Source organism: Oncorhynchus tshawytscha, linkage group LG05 (assembly GCF_018296145.1).
Source record: "Oncorhynchus tshawytscha isolate Ot180627B linkage group LG05, Otsh_v2.0, whole genome shotgun sequence".
NCBI lineage: Eukaryota > Metazoa > Chordata > Actinopteri > Salmoniformes > Salmonidae > Oncorhynchus > Oncorhynchus tshawytscha.
In genome coordinates this window covers 36,306,869-36,331,473 of record NC_056433.1, presented here as the reverse complement: position 1 = coordinate 36,331,473, position 24,605 = coordinate 36,306,869, and the positions used below count along the sequence as shown (strand labels likewise).

General features: G+C 43.3%; 1 protein-coding gene across 3 annotated transcripts in view; it reads left to right on the top strand.

Moving 5' to 3' along the window:
* LOC112251519 (1-phosphatidylinositol 4,5-bisphosphate phosphodiesterase beta-4) overlaps positions 1 to 24,605 on the top strand; it is a 175,912-nt gene that overhangs the window by 20,307 nt on the left and 131,000 nt on the right. For all 3 annotated transcript variants that reach the window (XM_042321856.1, XM_042321854.1, XM_042321853.1), the window contains one exon: positions 24,517 to 24,593. The gene's annotated coding sequence lies outside the window, so the exon portion shown is untranslated. The remainder of the gene's footprint in view (positions 1 to 24,516; positions 24,594 to 24,605) is intronic.

The window sequence follows — 24,605 nt, the reverse complement described above, 5'->3', positions numbered from 1 at the left end:
ATAAGATACATAAATGTTGATATGACAGCAGTCAACAAATTTAATTATTTATGTCGGATACCATGGCGAATTTGTCTTTTTTTGTGTGTAAATGGTGGTAATGCTCTAAATAATCTCCAAAGAAAAGTATTCCATATACAGTGGGGCAAAAAAGTATTTAGTCAGCCACCAATTGTGCAAGTTCTCCCACTTAAAAAGATGAGAGAGGCCTGTAATTTTCATCATAGGTACACTTCAACTATGACAGACAAAATGAGAAAAGAAATCCAGAAAATCACATTGTAGGATTTTTAATGAATTTATTGCAAATTATGGTGGAAAATAAGTATTTGGTCAATAACAAAAGTTTATCTCAATACTTTGTTATATACCCTTTGTTGGCAATGACAGAGGTCAAACGTTTTCTGTAAGTCTTCACAAGGTTTTCACATACTGTTGCTGGTATTTTGGCCCATTCCTCCATGCAGATCTCCTCTAGAGCAGTGATGTTTTGGGGCTGTTGCTGGGCAACACAGACTTTCAACTCCCTCCAAAGATTTTCTATGGGGTTGCGATCTGGAGACTGGCTAGGCCACTCCAGGACCTTGAAATGCTTCTTACGAAGCCACTCCTTCGTTGCCCAGGCGGTGTGTTTGGGATCATTGTCATGCTGGAAGACCCAGCCACGTTTCATCTTCAATGCCCTTGCTGATGGAAGGAGGTTTTCACTCAAAATCTCACGATACATGGCCCCATTCATTCTTTCATTTATACGGATCAGTCATCCTGGTCCCTTTGCAGAAAAACATCCCCAAAGCATGATGTTTCCACCCCCATGCTTCACAGTAGGTATGGTGTTCTTTGGATGCAACTCAGCATTCTTTGTCCTCCAAACACGACGAGTGAAGTTCTATTTTGGTTTCATCTGACCATATGACATTCTCCCAATCTTCTTCTGGATCATCCGAATGCTCTCTAGCAAACTTCAGAGGGGCCTGGGCATGTACTGGCTTAAGCGGGGGGACACGTCTGGCACAGCAGGATTTGAGTCCCTGGCGGCGTAGTGTGTTACTGATGGTAGGCGTTTGTTACTTTGGTCCCAGCTCTCTGCAGGTCATTCAATAGGTCCCCCCGTGTGGTTCTGGGATTTTTGCTCACCGTTCTTGTGATAATTTTGACCCCACAGGGTGAGATCTTGCGTGGAGTCCCAGATCGAGGGAGATTATCAGTGGTCTTTTATGTCTTCCATTTCCTAATAATTGCTCCCACAGTTGATTTCTTCAAACCAAGCTGCTTACCTATTGCAGATTCAGTCTTCCCAGCCTGGTGCAGGTCTACAATTTTGTTTCTGGTGTCCTTTGACAGCTCTTTGGTCTTGGCCATAGTGGAGTTTGGAGTGTGACTGTTTGAGGTTGTGGACAGGTGTCTTTTATACTGATAACAAGTTCAAACAGGTGTCATTAATACAGGTAACGAGTGGAGGACAGAGGAGCCTCTTAAAGAAGACGTTACAGGTCTGTGAGAGCCAGAAATCTTGCTTGTTTGTAGGTGACCAAATACTTATTTTCCACCATAATTTGCAAATAAATTCATAAAACAATCCTACAATGTGATTTGCTGGATTTTTTTCCTCATTTTGTCTGTCATAGTTGAAGTGTATCAAGTGTACCTTTTCATCTTTTTAAGTGGGAGAACTTGCACAATTGGTGGCTGACTAAATACTTTTTTGCCCCACTGTATGTCTGACCAAAAACTCTCCATATACACGCTCTTTCCACAGAATGCTCAGGTCAGTGCCTGAATACTGTAGCATGTACGTGTCACATAAACAACGGAAGCTGGTAAGTGCATTGCGGATGTTGTTTTTTGCTTGAGATGTAGGGCCTGCTCTCTCAGTGAGGACATTTTGTGCTGATAATTGGCCCGTAGCATTGTCACCGACTTGTTCTATCTAAATGGTGCCATCCTTTCCTCTCTCCTGTCCCGCTGTTTCAATTTGGTAGTGGCGCACGCTCTTGTTCAGTGTGCACCGTTCTGGCTTTTTTGCGCTTAGGCCTCGTAGGTTATTCAGAATTCCGCGTTGTCCACTTCCCCTCGCTCATCAACTCACCCATTCTCTCCCTTTCTCCCCATCATACTTTTTCATTGATTTAATCTGTTGTGATATGTGTGAAATTAGTTTCTGTATAGTTTAGGTTCAGTTTCGAGGCAATTATTGTGGCGATTGTCTACTGGGCATGGCACATTCATGTCGGGCGAAGGACTGTCGGGAGAAGGAGCGGAGCTGGCCCTACTATTGGGAGAAGTAGGGTCAAAAGGGGGAAAAGCATTCAAAAAATGACCTCAAACTGTTTATAACTCCAGTTCTGTTTGTGATATTAAGATTCTAACAACGGCAGTGTGTTGTATAGACTTATTTTGGAAAAGTCAAGGATGGGGGGATGACTTAAAAAAAAATGGCAGAGTAATGCAACATTTAGTTAATGAGCAGTCAAAATTATGCTTTATTTGTTATCTACGTTGAAGGTTATGGAAGGGTCCAGACAGCGTTTTTGTGATTTCACTAGTTTTTGCAAAACTTATCCCAAACAGCAAATTGTGTAGAATGGGGGGCGGGCGCTGAAAAACCATGAACGAACCCCCCAAAAATGTCCTTTAAGAAATGGCAAAGCTCTTAGGGGGGGGTCTCGGGCTTCCGGGGGTATAGCCACAGGGCTATAGCGGCGTGCTAGCGCACCTGGCTTGACCCTCTTGGATACCGGTCGGTGCTGCTGAAGCGAAGTGACCCGGGCCTTACTGAACTCCTCCCGGAGGTCCTGGTACTCCGCGGGGATGGCGGAGAGGTCCGGGGGCAATTTCCAACCCCCCAGGAAGACGTCCCGGGGCAGGCTGAGCTGACTTCAGGCAATCAGTGTGGCACAATGGGCTCCAGCCCACGATGGCACCAGTAGACCCGTCAATAAAGGGATTGTGTCGCTGGGGCCAAGAGAATCCCAATACCACGGGAACCTGCAGAGACCTAACTAGCAGGAATTGGATCGTCTCTCTGTGGTTCCCTGACACTCGTAGGTTGATGGGAGTCTTATGGTGGGTGACCCGGCCTATACAGCACCATTGGAGCGCTCTAACATCCATGGGAATGGAGAGGGGTTGAGTGAGGATGCCCAGCTTGGACGCCAGGATAATGTCCATAAGACTCACATCGGCAAACGAGTCGACGATTACCTGGAGAGACTTGGACTGGTCGCCCCACAGCAGGGTGGCATGGAGAGGGGGTGAGTAAGGGGAGAGAACAATTAGCTTTAAGACCAACCAGAGTACTCACTCCAACGAATGAGCTAGGTCTCTTGAAGGGACAGGTAGACACAAAATGACCAGCAGTACCGCAATACAGACAACTCTGGGTGTCAAGTCTGCGCTCGCGTTCGGCTGAAGACAGCCTAGCTCTGCCGAGCTGCATCGGCTCGGGAAAAGGTGAATCGGCAGTCTTCGGAGGCTCTTGGAGGAACTCGGGTAAGCTCGGAACCTCTTGGGATGTAAACACCGTGTGGAAGTCCGCCGCACAATGAGGGAGTCCTGCCGAATCAGCGTGATGAGGTACGCTGCCTTAGAGCGGTTCGAGGGGAAAGGGGAGGGCTGCAGCTCCATGACGAGGGAACACTGACCATTTGCCTCATGTAGCACGACTCATCTCCTTCACAGAGTTGATCAGGCTGTTGATTGTGGCCTGTGGAATGTTGTCCCACTCCTCTTCAATGACTGTCTGAAGTTGCTGTATATTGTTTGGGAACTGGAACACGCTGTCTCACACGTTGATCCCAAATGTGCTCAATGAGTGACATGTCTGGTGAGTAAACACGCCATGGAAGAAGTGGGACATTTTCAGCTTCCAGGAATTGTGTACAGATTGTTGCGACATGGGGCCGTGCATGATCATGCTGAAACATGAGGTGATGGCGGTGGATGACACGACAATGGGCCTCAGGATCTCGTCACGGTATCTCAGTGCATTCAAATTGCCATTGATAAAATGCAATTGTGTTCGTTGTCCGTAGCTTATGCCTGCCCATAACCTAACCCCACTGCCACAATGGGGCACTCTGCTCGGTACAGTTGAAACCGGGATTACTCCGTGAAGAGCACACGTCTCCAGCGTGCCAGTGGCCATCGAAGGTGAGCATTTGCCCACTGAAGACGGGTTACAGTGCCAAACTGCAGTCAGGTCAAGACCCTGGTGAGGACGACGAGCATGCAGATAAGCTTCCCTGAGACGGTGTCTGATAGTTTGTGCAGAAATCCTTCGGTAGGGCAAACCACCCACAGTTTCATTAGTTGTCCGGGTGGCTGGTCTCAGACGATCCCGCAAGTGAAGAAGCCGGATGTTGAGGTCCTGGGCTGGCGTAGTTACATGTGGTCTGTGGTTGGTAGACTAGTTGGACGTACTGGTACATTTCTAGAATGACATTGGGGGCGGGGTTAGGGTAGAGAAATTATCTGGCAACAGCTCTGGTTGACATTTCTATAGTCCTTCAAAACTTGAAACATCTGTTACATTGTGTTGTTTGACAAAATTGCATATTTTAGAGGGGGCTTTCACTGACCCCCAGCACAAGGTGCACCTGTGTAATGATCATGCTGTTTAATCAGCTTCTTGATCTACCACACCAGTCACGTGGATGGATTTTTTTTGGCAAAGGAGAAATACTCACTAACAGGGATGTAACAAATGTGCGCACAAAATTAGAGAGAAATTTAGCGTATGGAACATTTCCTGGATTTTTCTTTTCAGCTCATGAACTCTGGAACCAACACTTTAAATATTGCGTTTATATTTGTGTTCTGTAATAATTGAAAGCATGACGTGCTTCCACACAGGAAGTTCCAGACACTTGTATGCCAAGGTGCATTGAAACTGTTCTGGTGGCTCGTGGAGGCCCAACACCCTATTAAGACACTATGTTGGCGTTTCCTTTTATTTTGGCAGTTACCTGTATCAGCATGCGGGTGTGTGTGAGAGTCTTGCCGTCTGTCCAGGCCTCGCTCTCTTTCATTAAGACTCAAATGGAGCTATTATGACCTGTTCTCACCCTGTCTGAGCAGTCTTAAAGCAGTCACAGTAGCAGATAGAACATTGTGCTTCTGCACTACCACTATACGAGTTCTAGCTTGTGTGATACGAATATAGGATGTACGGAGCAGATGGGCACACTACTCACCGTTCACAGACCCTAATGCAGATACACACACACACACACACGCTGGCACACACACACACACACACACACACACACACCACACACACACGTACCAGTATAACATCTAGATAGTGCAGTTGGAATGTATTGAGATTAGAACCCTTTTAGTTCACTGCTGTTTACCATACTGTGTGCATCATTATATAGGCTACACCGTACTGTACATGACCTGTATAAGGCATCCATGACATCCATTATGCTAGATTAGAACACTACATAGCACCATTCCTCACCATACAGTACACCCACACACCATACAGTATACTACATACACTCACTGGACATTTTATTAGGTACACACATCTAGTACCGGGTCGGAGCCCCCTTTGCCTCCAGAACAGCCTGACTTCTTCGGGGCGTGGATTCTACAAGTCAGAAACGTTCCACAGCAATGTTGGTCCATGCTGACGCTGTATGATCACTCAGTTGCTATAGCTTGGACGGCGGTACACCACCGCCACCAGCCTATACAGTTGACACCAGGCAGGATGGGTCCATGGACTCACGCTGCTTACACCAAATCCTGACTCTACCATCAGCATGACGCAACATGAACCGGGATTCGTCACGACCTCTCTCATCATCAAGCTATTTTTGCCCACAGGACCGCCTCTGACTGCATGTTCTCAGGAAACCCTTTCTACTGACGTGCGTGAAAAGCCCAGGCGGGTGGCCATTTCTGAGATACTGAAACCAGTTTGTCTGGCACCGGCAATCATACCATGCTCACAGTCGCTTAGGTCTCTCGTTTTGGCTATTCTAACGTTCAATGGAACAGTAACTGAATGCCTCGATGCCCGTCTGCCTGCTTTATATAGCAAGCCACGGCCACGTGACTCGCTGTCTGTAGGCGCGATCACTCCTTCTCCACAGTCTATCTTTAGAAGAGCAATATTCAATATGGTGGACTCCTGACCCCGCCGTGACCTTCTCAGAAGAACCCCAGCCAACTGATGTGAGGCACACGGAGGGTGAGGGGCTGGTCGTGGGCAGGGTTTTCTCAGAGCCACACTTCATTAAGAACACATCATTTGTATAATGTCCCCTCAGAGCTGGCCTTACAGTGGGAGGATAGAGGGAGTTGAGAAAAACGAGAGCACAGAAAGTGTGTGTGTGTCCCTCTTTCTCCATCGGTGTTTGAGTAGGAACCAATACTCCCAGCAGGGCATTGCTGTCAGGACACGTCCTGATGTGACACATTCTGTCCTCACCTGAAATGTGAGGAGACCGAGTCATTGTCTGGAGACATGGGTTACTTCTCTCCTCCTCTCTCTTTGAGTTGTCGATTTGTGTGTTTGTCTGCGTGTGTGTGTGTGTGCTCGGGCTGTGATGGTCCTGGAATTTGGGCTGAAGGTTATTTGTCAGTCAAATGAAGATGGTCACCGTTATAATCGTTTGAATAGTAAAATTCAGTCTGCCCTGTTTTTGGTAAGCCATTGGGTGCATGTGTTTCACGATACTCGTCTGCTACAACTGTCCTCTCTCCTTATATCAGCTGTTAGATGTGAACCAGGCATATTTTACTTTGATGCTTTTGGGTCAGTGGCTGTGACTGATTGTAGAGCTGAGGGGCTGTCATGGCTGACTGATGATTTACATTTCCCTACAGCTACCAGCAGCAGGAACAGAGCAGTGTGTGTGTGTGTGTGTGTGTGTGTATATGTGTGGGCGCTAGTGTTCACTGGGAGGGAGATTACCAACCTCTTATCTGCTACACTAATCAACAGGAATCTCTGCTGCCTGCCTGACGCTTCAACCCTCTGATGATGTTACCTGGAATAACATTGGCTGGGTCTGAGAGAGAGACAGAGAGAGAATTATAGTCATCAACAATCTGTTCCCGTTAATGTTTTTGTTGGTTGATCATGCAAGGTGTCATAGTATTTGATATGCATCAGAGTGGTGTAGACCTACAGTCTGGAAAAATGGTTCAAGACTACAGTCATAACATTGGCGACTTGGCTTCGTCCATTTTGATCCCCCTCTAAATGCTCGTTAGAGTTGTCACAAAGACAGGGTGCTCAGTTTGAACGTCATCTTTTTCTGAAAACGAGTCTTCCCATGACTCTCTCTTTCTATTTCTCTCTCTCTCTCTCTCTCTCCACTGCAACCCAGGAACATTCCCAGAACATTAGCTACGTTTCCAATTAACAAAAGATGTTCCCAAAACACACAAACTGTCCAGTTGTGCAGATGATTCTACAATGTTTAATTTAGGGTGCATAGAAGCATTCATCTCATGTTACAGTAACATTCCCAGAGCTAGGGTTTGGTGGTATACCGGGGGTATTTGGAAAAAGACACAGGATGGTTTTTCAATACCGTCCAAACTATTTCTTTGAAGTTTTTCTATACATTTAACAATGTGTTGCTACTTTTTAAGTTATTACCTGCAGTGAACTTGTGCAATACCTCAGGAGAAAATTTATTTCACCCACCTGTCACATTATTTAAAATTATGAAGCTAACCGTAGTTCTCTAGAACAGTTGAGCAGAAGTGGAAAAAGTACTCAATTGTTATACTTGAGTAAAAGTAAAGATACCTTAATAGAAAATGACTCAGTGAAAGTCACCGTGTACAATACTACTTGAGTAAAAGTCCAAAAGTATTTGGTTTTAAATATACTTAGGTATAAAATGTAAATGAAATCCATAAAATGTACTTAAGTAAAAATATAAATCATTTTTAATTCCTTATATTAAGCAAATCAGAAAAAAAGAAACGTCCTGTCACTATCAACTGCGTTTAACTTCTCTAGGGTATGTGGGACACTGGCCAACATCCAGTGAGATTGTAGAGCGCCAAATTCAAATACAGAAATGCTATTTTTTTTAATTCAGAAAACAAAACATATTTTACATAGGTTTAAAGATTAACTTCTTGTTAAACCAACCACAGTGTCAGATTTATAAAATGCTTTTCGGGGGAAAGCATACCTAGCCCAGAACCTAGCCCAGAACATAGCCCAGTATTACAAACAGTAAGCAGCCAAGCAGAAGCGTTACAAAACACAGAAATAGAGAGAAAATGAATCCCTTACCTTTGATGATCGTCATATGGTGGCAATCAGAAGACATTCATTTACTCAATAAATGTTCCTTTTGTTCGATAAAAAGTCTCTTTATATCCAAAAACCTCTGTTTTGTTCGCATTTTCTTCAGTAATCCACAGGCTCAAACGCAGTCAAAACAGGCAGACAAAAAAAATCCAAATTGTAACCGTAAAGTTCATAGAAACATGTCAAACGATGTTTATATTCAATCCTCAGGTTGTTTTTAGTCTAAATGATCTATAATATTACAACCGGACAATAACGTTGTCAATATAAAAGGTAAACAAGAAATGCACTCTCTCGGGATTGCACATGAAAAAGCTCTGCGACACAGTAGGGTCCACTCATTCAGACTGCCCTTACTCCCTCATTTATAAGAATACAAGTCTGAAACAATTTCTAAAGACTAGATCTAGTGGAAGGCATAGGAACTGCAAATTGAGTCCAAAGTCAATGGATACTGTAATGGCATTGAATAGAAAACTACAAAACCAACAGAAAAAAACTACTTCCTGAATGGATTTTTCTCAGGTTTTCACCTGCCAAATCAGTTCTGTTATACTCAGACACCATTTTAACAGTTTTGGAAACTTTATGGTGTTTTCTATCCAAATCTACCAGTTTTATGCAGATCATATCTTCTGGGCCCAAGTAGCAGGCCATTAAATTTGGGCATGCTTTTCATCCAAAATTCTGAATGCTGGCCCCTACCCTAGAGAAGTTAACTGAACAAGTTCCACAGACATGTGACTAACAGAAATGGAATAATGTTTCCCTGAACAAAGGGGGGGTCAAAATCAAAAGTAACAGTCAGTATCTGGTGTGGCCACCAGCTGCATTAAGTACTGCAGTGCATCTCCTCCTCATGGACTGCACCAGATTTGCCAGTTCTTTCTGTGAGATGTTACCCCACTCTTCCACCAAGGCAGCTGCAAGTTCCTGGACATTTCTGTGGTGGGGGAATGGCCCTAGTCCTCACCCTCCGATTCAACAGGTCCCAGACGTGTTCAAAGGGATTGAGATCCGGGCTCTTTATCGCTGGCCATGGCAGAACACTGACATTCCTGTATTGCAGGAAATCACACACAGAATGAGCAGTATGGCTGGTGACATTGTCATGCTGGAAGGTCATGTCAGGATGAGCCTGCAGGAAGGGTACCAAGAGGGAGGAGGGTGTCTTCCCTGTAACGCACAGCGTTGAGATTGTCTGCAATGACAACAAGCTCAGTCTGATGATGCTGTGACAAACCACCCCAGACCATGACGGACCCTCCACCTCCAAATCGATCCCATTCCAGAGTACAGGCCTCGGTGTAACGCTCATTCCTTCGACGATAAAGGTGAATCCGAAAATCATCCCTGGTGAGACAAAACCGCGACTTGTTAGTGAAGAGCACTTTTTGCCAGTCCTATCTGGTCCAGCGACGATGGGTTTGTGCCCATAGGTGATGTTGTTGCCAGTGATGTTCAAAAAAAATATATTTTACCTTTATTTAGCTAGGCAAGTCATAGTAACCGAAAAGGAACAGTGGGTTAACTGCCTTGTTCAGGGGCTGTACAACATATTTTTTACTTTGTCAGCTTGGGGTTTCGATCTTGCAACTTTTCGGTTACTAGTCCAACGCTCTAACCACTAGGCTACCTGCCACCCATGTCTGGTGAGGACCTGCCTTACAACAAGCATACAAGCCCTTAGTCCAGCCTCTCTCAGCCTATGGCGGACAGTCTGAGCACTGACGGAGGGATTGTGCGTTCCTGGTGTAACTTGGGCAGTTGTTGTTGCCATCCTGTACCTGTCCCGCAGGTGTGATGTATCGATCCTGTGCAGTTGTTGTTACACGTGGTCTGCCATTGCGAGGACGATCAGCTGTCATTCCTGTCTCCCTGTAGCGCTGTCTTAGGCATCTCACAGTACGGACATTGCAATTTATTGCCCTGGCCACATCTGCAGTCCTCATTGCTTCCTTGCAGCATGCCTAAGGCACATTCACGCAGATGAGCAGGGACCCTGGGCATCTTTTTTTTGTCTGTAAAAAGTCTGTAAAGGCCTCTTTAGTGTCCTAAGTTTTCATAACTGTGAGCTTAATTGCCTACCGTCTGTAAGCTGTTAGTGTCTTAACGACCGTTCCACAGGTGCATGTTCATTAATTGTTTATGGTTCATTGAACAAGCATGGGAAACAGTGTTTAAACCCTTTACAATGAAGATCTGTGAAGTTATTTGGATTTTGACGAATTATCTTTGAAGACAGGGTCCTGAAAAGGGGGCGTTTCTTTTTTTGCTGAGTTTACTTCACACCACTGCAGTCACGTGCGTGTTTGTTTGTAAATAGCACAACGGGAGAAAGCGAGCTGGTGAGTCCATAGCGTTCTATAGCTATTGATAAGTCTTTGTTGTGTGGCGCACATGAGGTGATGCTAAATGTTTGCCATCAGATATCTTCTAATGGCTTTTTGCCACAAGGCAAATACTTTTTGCAATTTTTTCCCTGTGCTTCCGACTAGTGTTTTTTTTCCTCTTCAGTTGTTCTCCCATCTGCTCTATGTACACGTGCTGCTCTTCCTTCAGAAAAGCATGCATCACAACTTTGTTAATTTGCACAATTTGTCACGTTCACTTTCGCTTGTAAATATCCACACTCACCGAAAAGGACTTTTGGTAGCTACTAACTATGCTTGTATTACTTTATGAGATGGATTTGCTTTTCTTTGCGATTAGTTTCTGTTAATTTTCACTCATTAGCATTTAGCTAACAGCGTCTATTTGATTTCGTTATTAGTTCGTGCTCATTTTGTTAACATTCTCGTAATAGAGGCCTAATGGGATTTTCATGCGTTTTTAGCGCCCCTTGTGTGCTATGCCGGTATTACCTTAACTAAATCCTGGTATCAGAGAAGGATGGTATGACATTATGAACATCTGGATACCAGCCAAGCCTACCCAGAACACATTTTGTCTGTTCTTTTGAAGGTTCCCAGAATGTTTTAAGTAGGTTGTGGTAACATTGTTGGGGACATGACCAGAGATATGTTCCCAAAAAGATATGTTCACAAAAACAGTCCAGTTGTGCTGACATTCAGATAATGTTTGTATCAGGGTGCACTAAAAAATGTCTTTGATGTTGCAAGAATGTTGACAGAACAGCCTTTTTGAGTGCTTTAAAGGTTTACAGAACATATCATTGGGTTGTGGGAACAGTGTGGCTGCATGACACGAGAGAGGTTCTCAAAATACAACATATGCTCAGTTGTGGTGACATTCATACAATGTTTAAGTTAGGTTTCACAGGACATTCCCTTAACGTTGTACGAATGAAATATATATATATATATATTTTTTTTTATGACGTTCATAGCATATTTGTTTTAGTGTAATATCCCATTGATGTTCATGCAGTATACATTTTGCCTTGTCTTGGAGGTCCACAGAACATTTTCAAGAACATTTAGTAAATGTTATATTTAAGTTTGACTTAATATTACCACAACATGCCCAGCGTGTAAATGAAAGCAGATTGGAATAGATCCCGATTATGTTTCTCTCCAGATTTAATGGCAACTTTCATTTGAGGACTGTATTGTAGGCAGTAGAAAGATGCATGGCATTTTACTCACAGAACATTTGAACAGCATTGAATCATTCAAACACAACTGTATTTTTTTTGTTTTACACTAAATATGTTTAAAAACTGCACATTGGTTCAAAGGACATTTGAACAGTATTTAAAAATACGAACACCATTTTTACACTTCGTACTGCATGCTGACAGTCTACACACCAGGGAAGCTCTCATATCTTATTTTTTCAGTATATATCCATGCCATTATCTTCAATCAGGAATTCCATGCTTCCTTTTTAGCCTTCTTACAAGTAACTAACCCAGGGAAATACTGGTCGTTGGGTTATTGACCATCACTTCGCCCATCTTCTTTATATGCTGCGTACCATATTTACAAGGTATCCAAGACTGAGTGCTGATCTAGGAGCAGATCATGAAAAACAAGCCAGGGGGAACGTATCAATCGTCTCAAACAGGAAAAAAGTTTAACATTACATTTTTACACAATGTTTTATTTTTTTACAATTAGTATAAATTCTGGATTTCTGACTGAATATTTATAAATATTTGCAAAAAAAAGACGTCCTTTTTTTAGTAGAGTGTATCCGAGCCTCAATTTTTGTTTGAAAAGACACATGCTTAAAGAATAAGTGGGATTGAACCTGCAGTCTTTGGATCTGCAGCGAAACCATTAACCTTCTGCGGTGCCCCTGTCATTTTTTCAGTCAAATATGGTCAATCGGGACATAAAGCACAATTTCCGAGTTATTAAAATGTTCCGATTCCTCAGCATATGCTGTGTACTTGTAACACTGTATTTTATGATTTCTTTCTTCATCATGTTTTGAAAGTCTTAGATATGCAGGTTGAAGCCCACTTTAAAAAATAAAAAAAAGATTATAAGATTATAAAAAAGATTATAAATGAAATTGTGACTCAGATATCTGACCGAGCGGCTCGATTCGGTCTTATGTAGCAAAATTTGAATTTTACATTGGATAGAGGTAGAGACTCAGAGCTAGACAATAGTATATCATACACTACAGTTGAGGAACAATCAGAATCGGTAATTCTGCTTTTGAAAGCCTTAGCCCCACCCATCTCTATAAGGATTCACATGTGAGGCCATGTACTAAACAACCAAAGATTTGAAGACTAAAGGCTGATTGTCGCAGTGACATTATGAACATACTATTGTTGTCCTACGTCAAACTTGTCATTGTCGGTATGAAAAAGTATAAACACAAAAACTAACTAAATAGCAAAACTGGAGTATTTTAACACCAATAAACCCACCCGTTAAATAATGAATTTAGGATACAGTTGAAGTCGGAAGTTTACATACACCTTAGCCAACTCAGTTTTTCACAATTTCTGATATTTAATCCTAGTACAAATTCCCTGTTTTAGGTCAGTTAGGATCACCACTTTATTTTAAGAATGTGACATTTCAGAATAATAGTAGAGTGATTTATTTCAGCTTTTATTTCTTTCATCACATTAAAGTGTGACAGGAGTTTACATACACAGAATTAGTATTTGGTAGCATTGACTTTAAATTGTTTAACTTGGGTCAAACGTTTCAGGTAGCCTTCCACAAGCTTCCCACAATAAGTTGGGTGAATTTTGGCCCATTCCTCCTGACAGAGCTGGTGTAACTGAGTCAGGTTTGTAGGCCTCCTTGCTCGCACATGCTTTTTCAGTTCTGTCCACACATTCTTTTAGAGGATTGAGGTCAGGGCTTTGTGATGGCCACTCCAATACCTTGACTTTGTTGTCCTTAAGCCATTTTGCCACAAATTTGGAAGTACACTTGGGGTCATTGTCCATTTGGAAGACCCATTTGTGACCAAGCTTTAACTTCCTGACTGATGTCTTGAGATGTTGCTTCAATATATACACATCATTTTCCACCCTCATGAAGCCATCTATTTTGTGAAGTGCACCAGTCCCTCCTGCAGCAAAGCACCCCCACAACATGATGCTGCCACCCCCATGCTTCACAGTTGGGATGGTGTCCTTCGGCTTGCAAGCCTCCCCCTTTATCCTCCAATCATAACGATGGTCATTATGGCCAAAAGGTTATATTTCTGTTTCATCAGACCAGAGGACATTTCTCCAAAAACTTTGTCCCCATGTGCGGTTGCAAACCATAGTCTGGCTTTTTTTATGGCGGTTTTGGAGCAGTGTCTTCTTCCTTTCTGAGCGGCCTTTCAGGTTATGTCGATATAGGACTCGTTTTACTGTGGATAAAAATACTTTTGTACCTGATTTCTCCATCATCTTCACAAGGTCCTTTGCTGTTGTTCTTGTATTGATTTGCACTTTTCACACCAAAGTACGTTCATCTCTAGAAGACAGAACGCATCTCCAGGAGACAGAACGCATCTCCTTCCTGAGCGGTATGACGGCTGCATGGTCCCATGGTGTTGTGTACTATTGTTTCTACAGATGAACTTGGTACCTTCAGGCATTTGGAAATTGCTCCCAAGGATGAACCAGACTTGTGGAGGTCTACAATCTTTTTTCTGAGGTCTTGGCTGATTTCCTTTGATTTTCCAATGATATCAAGCAAAGAGGCACTGAGTGTGAAAGTAAGCCTTGAAATACATCCACAGGTACACCTTCAATTGATTCAAATTATGTCAATTAGCCTATCAGAAGCTTCTAAGGCCATGACATATTTTTTTTCTGTCATTTTCCAAGCTGTTGAAAGGCACAGTCAACTAACTTAGTGTATGTAAACTGCAGACCCCCTGGAATTGTGATACAGTGAATTATAAGTGCAATAATCTGTCTGTAAACAATTGTTGGAAACATTACTTTCAAAAAGTAGATGTCCTAACTGACTTGCCAAACTGTAGTTTGTTAACAAGAAATTTGTGGAGTGGTTGAAAAACTAATTTTAATGACTCCAACCTAAGTGTATGTAAACTTCTGACTTCAACTGTGTGTCAATCTAGCAAACCAGGGAACTAAAAGCAACTTTATAAACAATGTTTTGGTTAGATTCTAGCATGTTAGCTAGCTAGCTAAAATTAAGTTAGCCGGCTAGCCAGTTCAAATAATGACCATATTATATAGCTGACAACATTTTCACTTTAGCTAATTTATATTAATAATTACAAGGAAAATAAACTCACAACAAGATCAACATTTACAAGTTAGTGGCGAGCCAATTAGAGGAAATTGCTTAGGTTTGTGAGTGTGAAGAAATAAAAGCAGGGGTTTCTACCAGATTGTTTTAGAACCTGGTATCTGGTAAATACGGTCTATTTCAAATAAAGTCTGTTTATTTGTCACATGCACAGGATACCGAAGGTGTAAACGATACAGTGAAATGGTTTCTTGCATAGTGGAGTCTTTTGTTTAGACATGTAGCTAGTTAGCTCAACAATAATCACAACTCATAACGTCACTACCCTGTATGAATCTGCAGGTTGAACCAGGTTCAATGTTAGCTAGCTGGCTAACATTAGGCTATAACTAACAATGCAAATGGCTCTGAGATACAAAAAATATTACTACACAGATCATACACGTAATGTTAGCTAGCGAGCCAGTCAGCTAACATTAGCTAGCTAACAGTAGATTTGACTTGCAATGAAATCAACTTTTATACAACAGCCTTCTGTGTGTTCTCATTTTTGACTCTGTCTGCATATTTGCAATCAAATGCCAGAATGTTCTCAATTTCCTTAGCTATCGTACTCTGCTTGCACTAGGAATTCCACTGATTTCAAAACTCTTGTCCACCGGGAAGTGGCGAGCAACACTATTGCAGTTCTACTAGGTGATATCTTTCAAAAATGCTGCGTTAGGAAGGATTACCATACATATTGACCAGATCATGTTATAAACAGAAGCATGCTACATGGCAGACCAATCCGAACTCATTTCTCAACATGTCCAGCCCATCCATTATCTCAGCCAATCATGTCTAGCGGGACGGTTCCTGACGTTTTCCGTTGCTTAACCAACTAGGCTCGTAAGTTAACCATTTTATTTTTATTTTCAGATGGCATACAAGTTTGTTATTAAGGCACATGAAAGTGTACACAGAAGTAAATTAACAACAGAATGGCTTCCGAAGAAAATATGCCTTCTGGAGTGGCCCAGTCAGAGTCCTGACCTCCGATTTGAGATGCTGTGGCATGACCTCAAGAGAGCAGTTCACACCAGACATCCCAAGAATATTGCTGAACTGAAACAGTTTTGTAAAGAGGAATGGTCCAAAAAATTTCCTGGCCATTATGCAGGTCTGATCCCCAACTACAGAAAATGTTTAGTTGAGTTTATTGCTGCCAAAGGAGGGTCAACCAGTTATTAAATCCAAGAGTTCACATACCTTTTCCACCCTGCACTGTGAATGCTTACACTGTGTGTTCAATGTGTTATTAGTTTAAGCAGACTGTGTTTGTCTATTGTTGTGACCTAGATGAAGATCAGATCAAATTTCTTGACCAATGTATGCAGAAATCCAGGTATTTCCAAAGGGTTCACATACTTTTTCTTGCCACTGTATCTTTTGTTCTCACCAGACTGTTCCCACAACCCAATGAAACATTCTGGGAACCTTTTTTAAAGAACATATTAAATGTGTTCTAGGAATGTTCTTGCGACATCAGGTCGAATGTTTTCTTCAAACGTTCTATAATCTTCACCACGACTGAACAGTTTTTGGGTTATGACTTGCCATGACCTAACGAATGTTATGGGTACTTTCACATAACCAATTTTGGTTTGCTGGGTTTTTACTCTCTTTTTCCACCTTCTTTCTCCCCCTCTCTCACCACCCCCTTGGCTTAGTGCCATGTTCCCACCAAAACACTCACTGTCTAACATAAATATTAGCCTATATATGTGACTTGCCTAGATTTGCCTACCTTTTTTGGTGCCTGTCTGCTCAACTATCTGCTCTCCAACTGGAGAGGCCAGTGAAAGCCACTTCACTGAGTGGATCTGCTTGACGTATTTAACATCTAGCTGCCTAGCTATATCCACGTGGAGTTGGTTTGATGGGCTGTGGAGGTGGACTGTTGATCGGCCTGAGAGTGGCAGAGAGGAGAGATGAAGAGAGGTGAAGTGAATTGCACACTGTTGAGGCAGAGAGGCCCATTGAACTGGAAACTATGAACTCTGGGATGCACTCTTTTCCATTCTTTGTCTATCTCTCTCTCTCTCTGTCCCTCTCTCTGTCTCTCTCCCCATCCCCTTCTCTCTGTCCCTCTCTCTCGAATCAAGTCAAAGGGCTTTATTGGCATGGGAACACATGTTTACATTGCCAAAGCAAGTGAAATAAATAATTGTGAAATTAACAAGCAAAAATTAACAGTAAACATTACGCTCACAAAAGTTCAAAAGGAATGGAAACATTTCAAATGTCATATTATGGCTATATACAGTGTAATGATGTGCAAATTGTTAAAGCACAAAAGGAAAAATAAATAACCATAAATATGGGTTGTATTTACAATGGTGTTTGTTCTTCACTGGTTGCCCTTTTTTTGTGTGGCAACAGGTCACAACTATTGCTGCTGTGATGTCACACTGTGGTATTTCACCTAATATACAGTGTATTCATAAAGTATTCAGACCCCTTGACTTTTTCCACATTTTGTTATGTTACAGCCTTATTCTAAAATGGATTAAATTGTTTTTTACCCTCATCAATCTACACACAATAAATACCCCATGATGACAAAGCAAAAACAGTTTTTTGACATTTTTGTGAATTTATATTTTAAAAAAGACTGAAATATTGCATTTACATAAGTATTCAGCCACTTTACTCAGTACTTTGTGGAAGCACCTTTGGCAGCGATTACAGCCTCGAGTCTTCTTGGGTATTACGCTACAAGCTTGGCACACCTGTATTTGAGGAGTTTCTCCCATTCTTCTCTGCAGATCCTCTCAAGCTCTGTCAGGTTGTATGGGGAGCGTCGCTCCACAGCTATTTTCAGATCTCTCCAGAGATCGATCGGGTTCAAGTCCAGACTCTGGCTGGGCCACTCAAGGACATTCAAAAGACTTGTCCCAAAGCCACTCTTGCATTGTCTTGGCTGTGTGCTTAGGGTCATTGTCCAGTTGGAAGGTGAACCTTTACCCCAGTCTGAAGTCCTGAGCAGTCTGGAGCAGGTTTTCATCAAGGATCTCTCTGTACTTTGCTCCGTCCGTCTTTGCTTCATTCCTGACAAATCTCCCAGTCCCTGCCACTGAAAAACATCCACACAGCATGGTGCTGCCACCACCTTTCCTCACCATAGGGATGGTGCCAGGTTTCCTCCAGACGTGACGCTTGGCATTCAGGCCAAATAGTTCAATCTTGGTTTCATCAGACCAGTTACTGAGGAGTGGCTTCCGTCTGGCTACCGTAAATGCCTGATTGGTGGAGTGCTGCAGAGATGGTTGTCCTTCTGGAAGGTTCTCCCATCTCCGCAGGGGAACTCTGGTCCCTTCACTGACCAAGGCACTTCTCCCCTGATTGCACAGTTAGGCCGGGCGGCCAGCTCTAGGAAGAGTGTTGGTGGTTCTAAACTTTTTCCATTTAAGAATGATGGTGGCCACTGTATTCTTGGGGACCTACAATGCTGCATAAATTGTTAGGTACCCTTCCTCAGATCTGTGCCTCGACACAATCCTGTCTCGGAGCTCTACGGACAATTCCTTCGACCTCGTGGCTCTGGCATGCACTGTCAACTGTGGGACCTTATATAGACAGGTGTGTGACTTTCCAAATCATGTCCAATCAATTGAATTTACCACAGGTGGACTCCAATCAAGTTGTAGAAACATCTCAAGGATGATCAATGGAAGCAGGATGCACCGGAGCTCAATTTCGAGTCTGATAGAAAAGGGTCTGAATACTTATGTAACTAAGGGTTTTCTGTTTTTTATTTGTAATACAATTGCAAAAATGTCTCAACCTGTTTTCACTTTGTCATTATGTGATATTGTGTGTGGATTGATGAGGAATTGTTATTTAATCAATTTTAGAATATGGTTGTAACGTAACAGAATGTTGAAAAAGGGAAGGGGTCTGAATACTTAATGAATGCATTGTATGAAAATTGGATTTGTTTTAAAATTCTTTGTGGGTCTGTGAGGGAAATATGAGTCTATAATATGGTCATACATTTGACAGGAGGTTAGGAAGTGAAGCTCAGTTTCCACCTCATTTTGTGGACAGTGTTCACATAGCCTGTCTTCTCTTGAGAGCCAGGTCTGCCTACGGCGGCCTTTCTCAATAGCAAGGCTATGCTCACTGAGTCTGTACATAGTGAAAGCTTTCCTTAAGTTTGGTTCAGTCACAGTGGTCAGGTATTCTGTCACTGTGTACTCCCTGTTTCGGGCCAAGTTGCATTCTTGTTTGCTCTGTTTATGGCTAATTCTTTCCAATGTGTCAAGTAATTATCTTTTTGTTTTCTCATGATTTGGTGGGTCTAATTGTGTTGCTGTCCTGGGGCTCTGTGGGGTGTGTTTGTGTTTGTGAACAGAGCCCCAGGACCAGCTTGCTTAGGGGACTATTCTCTAGTTCAGTGGTTCCCAAACTTTTTATAGTCCTGTACCGCTTCAAACATTCAACCTCCAGCTGTGTACCCCCTCTAGCACCAGGGTCAGCGCACTCTCAATTGTTGTTTTTTGCCATCATTGTAAGCCTGCCACACACACACACACACACACACACTATACAACATATTTATTAAATGTCACATTGTTCGTAATAATGATGGTCGGACCAAGGCGCAGCGTACGTAGTGTTCCACATACTTTTAATGAATAAAGTGAAACTTAAGCAAATACAAAAAAATAATAAAGGAACCGTGACGAAAATGCAGCGCTAACAGGCAACTAAACATAAACAATATCCCATAACCCACAGGTGGAAAAAAATGTTACTTAAGTATGATACCCAATTAGAGACAACGATAACCAGCTGCCTCTAATTGGGAATCATACAAATCACCAACATAGAAAATCAAACCTCGAACCCCACATAGAAAATATAAACTAGAAAAGCCCCCCAGTCACGCCCTGACCTACTCTACCATAGAAAATACAGGCTTCTAATGGTCAGGACGTGACACTAAACAAGAATGAGTGTGAGCTTTTGTCACAACCGGGCTCGTGGGAAGTGACAAAGAGCTCTTATAGGACCGGGGCACAAATAATAATATAATAATAATCAATAATTTTGCTCTTTATTTAACCATCTTACATATATCACCTTATTTGTTCATCGAAAATTGTGAATAACTCACGACAGGTCAATGAGAAGGGTGTGCTTGAAAGGATGAACATAACTGCAATGTTGGGTTGTATTGGAGAGAGTCTCACTCTTAAATCATTTTCCACACACAGTCTGTGCCTGTATTTAGTTTTCATGCTAGTGAGGGCCGAGAATCCACTCTCACATAGATCGGTACGTGGTTGCAAAAGGCATCAGTGTCTTAACAGTGCGATTTGCCAAGGCAGGATACTCTGAGCGCAGCCCAATCCAGAAATCTGCCAGTGGCTTCTGATTAAATTCAAATTTCACAAAACCGCTTGTTGCAATTTCGATGAGGCTCTTGTTCAGATATCGGGACATAAGTGGAATGGAGGCAGGGCATGAAATGGATAATGAATCCAGTTGTTTGTGTCGGGAAAAGTACTTGCGTAATTGCGCACTCAACTCACGCAGGTGCTTCACTATATCACATTTGACATTGTCCGTAAGCTTGAGTTAATTTGCACACAAAAAAATCATACAATGATAGAAAGACCTGTGTGTTGTCCATGTTAATGTAGACTTAGAAGAGCTTTAACTTCTTAATCAAAGCCTCAAGTTTGTCCCGCACATTGAATACAGTTGCGGAGAAGCCCTGTAATCCTAGATTCAGATCACTCAGGCGAGAAAAAACATCACCCAGATAGGCCAGTCATGCAAGCAGTCAGACAAGTGAAATTGATGGTCAGTAAAGACCATTTCAAGCTCGTCTCTACATTAAATATTTTTCCCCTTGATAACCAGTAAAAGCGTTACATGGTCGCTGCCCATATCATTGCATAGTGCAGAAAATACACGACAGGGGCCTTGCTTTAACAAAGTTAACCATTTTCACTGTATTGTCCAAAACGTCTTTTAAGCTGTCCGGCATTCCCTTGGCAGCAAGAGCCTCTCGGTGGATGCTGCAGTGTACCCAAGTGGCGTCGGGAGTAACTGCCTGCACGTGTTACCAGTTCACTATGTCTCCCTGTCATGGCTTTTGCACCATCAGTACAGATGCCATGAGCAGCAGCTATGTTTGGCTACATACGGACCGTTAGTGGAATTCCCGCGAGAGAGTAACGATTAATGTGATTGGATGATAATTATTTGACTAGGCTACCTGTATTTGACATTGTGTTGTTATTTCGCTGAACACTAGATGGTTACATTTTATTTTTGCCAGTGAAACGAGGCAATTTTATTGTATAAAAAAAAGCTTAATCACTTTTTTATTTGGTGTACCACCAACGGCATTGCGTGTACCTATGGGGGTAGGGTTTGTCATGGAAGGCTTGGGAATCAATTCCTTTTTGTTGGTTGTAGAATTGATTGGCTCTTTTTTCTGGATTTTGATAATTTGCTGGTATCATCCTAATTCTGCTTTCTCTCTCTCTCTGTCTCTCTCCCCGTCCCCCTCTCTCTCTCTCTCTCTCTCTCTCTCTCTGCTAATCGGCAGATGTAGCACCAGTTTTGTGATTTTCCAGCTCATTTCCAGCAGCCATTCTTGGTTAGGGAACATACATTACCAAACAGCTTGTTATTCAAAGTTTATTTTGCAGAAAGGCAGAGGAAGAGGTATGATGACAATGTTCAAATGCAGCAGCCCATATGCATTGATGAGTATTTGAGGATGTGTGAACTAAATGTCAACACAGTGTTTTTTTTCTGGAGGCATTAGAGCCATCCTCAATAATCAGACATGTTATTACTGTAACTACTAGCAGAATATCTCTATCTTGTGAGTGGGAGAACATTCAGAAAATATAGCTGTTTTCTTCCCTCATTCTTTTTCTCTCTCTCTCTCTCTCTCTCTCTCTCTCCATCTCTCTCCTCTCTCTCTCTCTCTCTCACCATCTCTCTCTCTCACCATCTCTCTCTCTCTCTCTCCTCTCTCTCTCTCTCTCACCATCTCTCTCTCTCTCACTCACCATCTCTCTCTCTCTCACCATCTCTCTCTCTCTCACTCACCATCTCTCTCTCTCCTCTCTCTCACTCACCATCTCTCTCCTCTCTCACTCACCATCTCTCTCTCTATCACCATCTCTCTCGCTCTCTCACCATCTCTCACCATCTCTCTCTCTCTCACCATCTCTCTCCATCTCTCTCTCTCTCACCATCTCTCTCTCTCTCTCTCTCACCATCTCTCTCCATCTCTCTCTCTCTCACCATCTCTCTCCATCTCTCTCTCTCTCATCATCCATCTCTCGCCATCTCTCTATCACCATCTCTCTCTCGCTCATCCATCTCTCACCATCTCTCACCATCTCTCTCACCATCTCTCTCGCTCTCTCACCATCTCTCTCGCTCTCTCACCATCTCTCTCTCTCACCATCTCTCTCTCTCTCTCACCATCTCTCTCGCTCTCTCTCTCTCTCTCTCTCACATCATCTCTCACCATCTCTCTCGCTCTCTCTCACCATCTCTCTCACCATCTCACCATCTCTCTCGCTCTCTCTCATCTCTCTCTCTCACCATCTCTCTCTCATCTCTCTCTCTCTCTCGCCATCTCTCTCTCTCGCCATCTCTCTCTCACCATCTCTCTCTCACCATCTCTCTCTCTCACCATCTCTCACCATCTCTCACCATCTCTCTCACCATCTCTCTCTCTCTCTCTCCATCTCTCTCACCATCTCTCTCTCACCTCACCTCTCTCTCTCTCACCATCTCTCTCTCTCACCATCTCTCACCATCTCTCTCCTCTCTCTCACCATCTCTCTCTCTCACCATCTCTCTCTCTCACCATCTCTCACCATCTCTCTTTCTCTCTCACCATCTCTCTCTCTCACCATCTCTCTCTCTCACCATCTCTCTCTCACCATCTCTCTCTCTCATCTCTCACCTCTCTCTCTCTCTCACCATCTCTCTCTCTCTCACTCATCCATCTCTCTCTCACCATCTCTCACCATCTCTCTCTCTCACCATCTCTCTTGCTCTCTCACCATCTCTCTCTCACCATCTCTCTCTCTCTCACCATCTCTCACCATCTCTCTTTCTCTCTCACCATCTCTCTCTCACCATCTCTCACCATCTCTCTCTTTCTCTCTCACCATCTCTCTCTTTCTCTCTCACCATCTCTCTCGCTCTCTCTCTCTCCTCTCTCTCTCTCTCTCACCATCTCTCTCCATCTCTCTCCATCTCTCTCTCTCTCTCTCACCATCTCTCTCTCTCTCTCACCATCTCTCTCACCATCTCTCTCACCATCTCTCTCTCTCACCATCTCTCTCTCTCACCATCTCTCTCTCACCATCTCTCTCTCACCATCTCTCTCACCATCTCTCTCTCACCATCTCTCTCTCTCACCATCTCTCTCTCCATCTCTCTTCTCTCTCACCATCTCTCTTTCTCTCTCACCATCTCTCACCATCTCTCTCTCTCTCATCTCTCTCTCTCTCTCTCTCACCCTCTCTCTCTCTCTCCATCTCTCACCTCTCTCTCTCTCTCTCACCTCTCTCTCTCTCACCATCTCTCTCTCTCTCACCATCTCTCACCCTCTCTCTTTCTCTCTCACCATCTCTCTCTCTCACCATCTCTCTCTCTCTCTCACCATCTCTCTCTCACCATCTCTCTCTCACCATCTCTCTCTCTCTCTCTCACCATCTCTCTCTCTCTCACCATCTCTCTTGCTCTCTCACCATCTCTCTTTCTCTCTCACCATCTCTCACCATCTCTCTTTCTCTCTCACCATCTCTCTCTCTCTCACCATCTCTCACCATCTCTCTTTCTCTCTCACCATCTCTCTCTCTCTCACCATCTCTCTCTCTCTCTCTCTCTCTCTCTCACCATCTCTCTCACCTCTCTCTCACCATCTCTCTCTCTCTCTCTCACCATCTCTCTCTCACCATCTCTCTCTCTCACCATCTCTCTCTCTCTCTCTCTCTCTCTCTCTCTCTCACCATCTCTCTCTCTCTCTCTCACCATCTCTCTCTCTCACCATCTCTCTCTCTCACCATCTCTCTCTCTCTCTCACCATCTCTCTCTCTCACCATCTCTCTCTCACCATCTCTCTCACCATCTCTCTCTCTCACCATCTCTCTCTCTCACCATCTCTCTCTCACCATCTCTCTCTCTCACCATCTCTCTCTCACCATCTCTCTCTCACCATCTCTCTCTCACCATCTCTCTCTCTCTCTCTCTCACCATCTCTCTCTCATCTCTCTCTCTCTCACCATCTCTCTCTCTCTCACCATCTCTCACCATCTCTCTCTCTCTCTCTCACCATCTCTCTCTCGCCATCTCTCTCTCTCTCTCACCATCTCTCTCTCGCCATCTCTCTCTCTCTCACCATCTCTCTTGCTCTCTCACCATCTCTCTCGCTCTCTCACCATCTCTCTCGCTCTCTCTCACCATCTCTCTCTCGCCATCTCTCTCTCTCTCACCATCTCTCTCTCACCATCTCTCACCATCTCTCTCTCTGTACAGAACGTGGTCCAGTGGTGTCCTCCGCTCTCCAGTGTGCTGCCCTCCTCTTCCCAGTTCACTGCCCCTCTGTCTGTCTGGTAAGAACTATA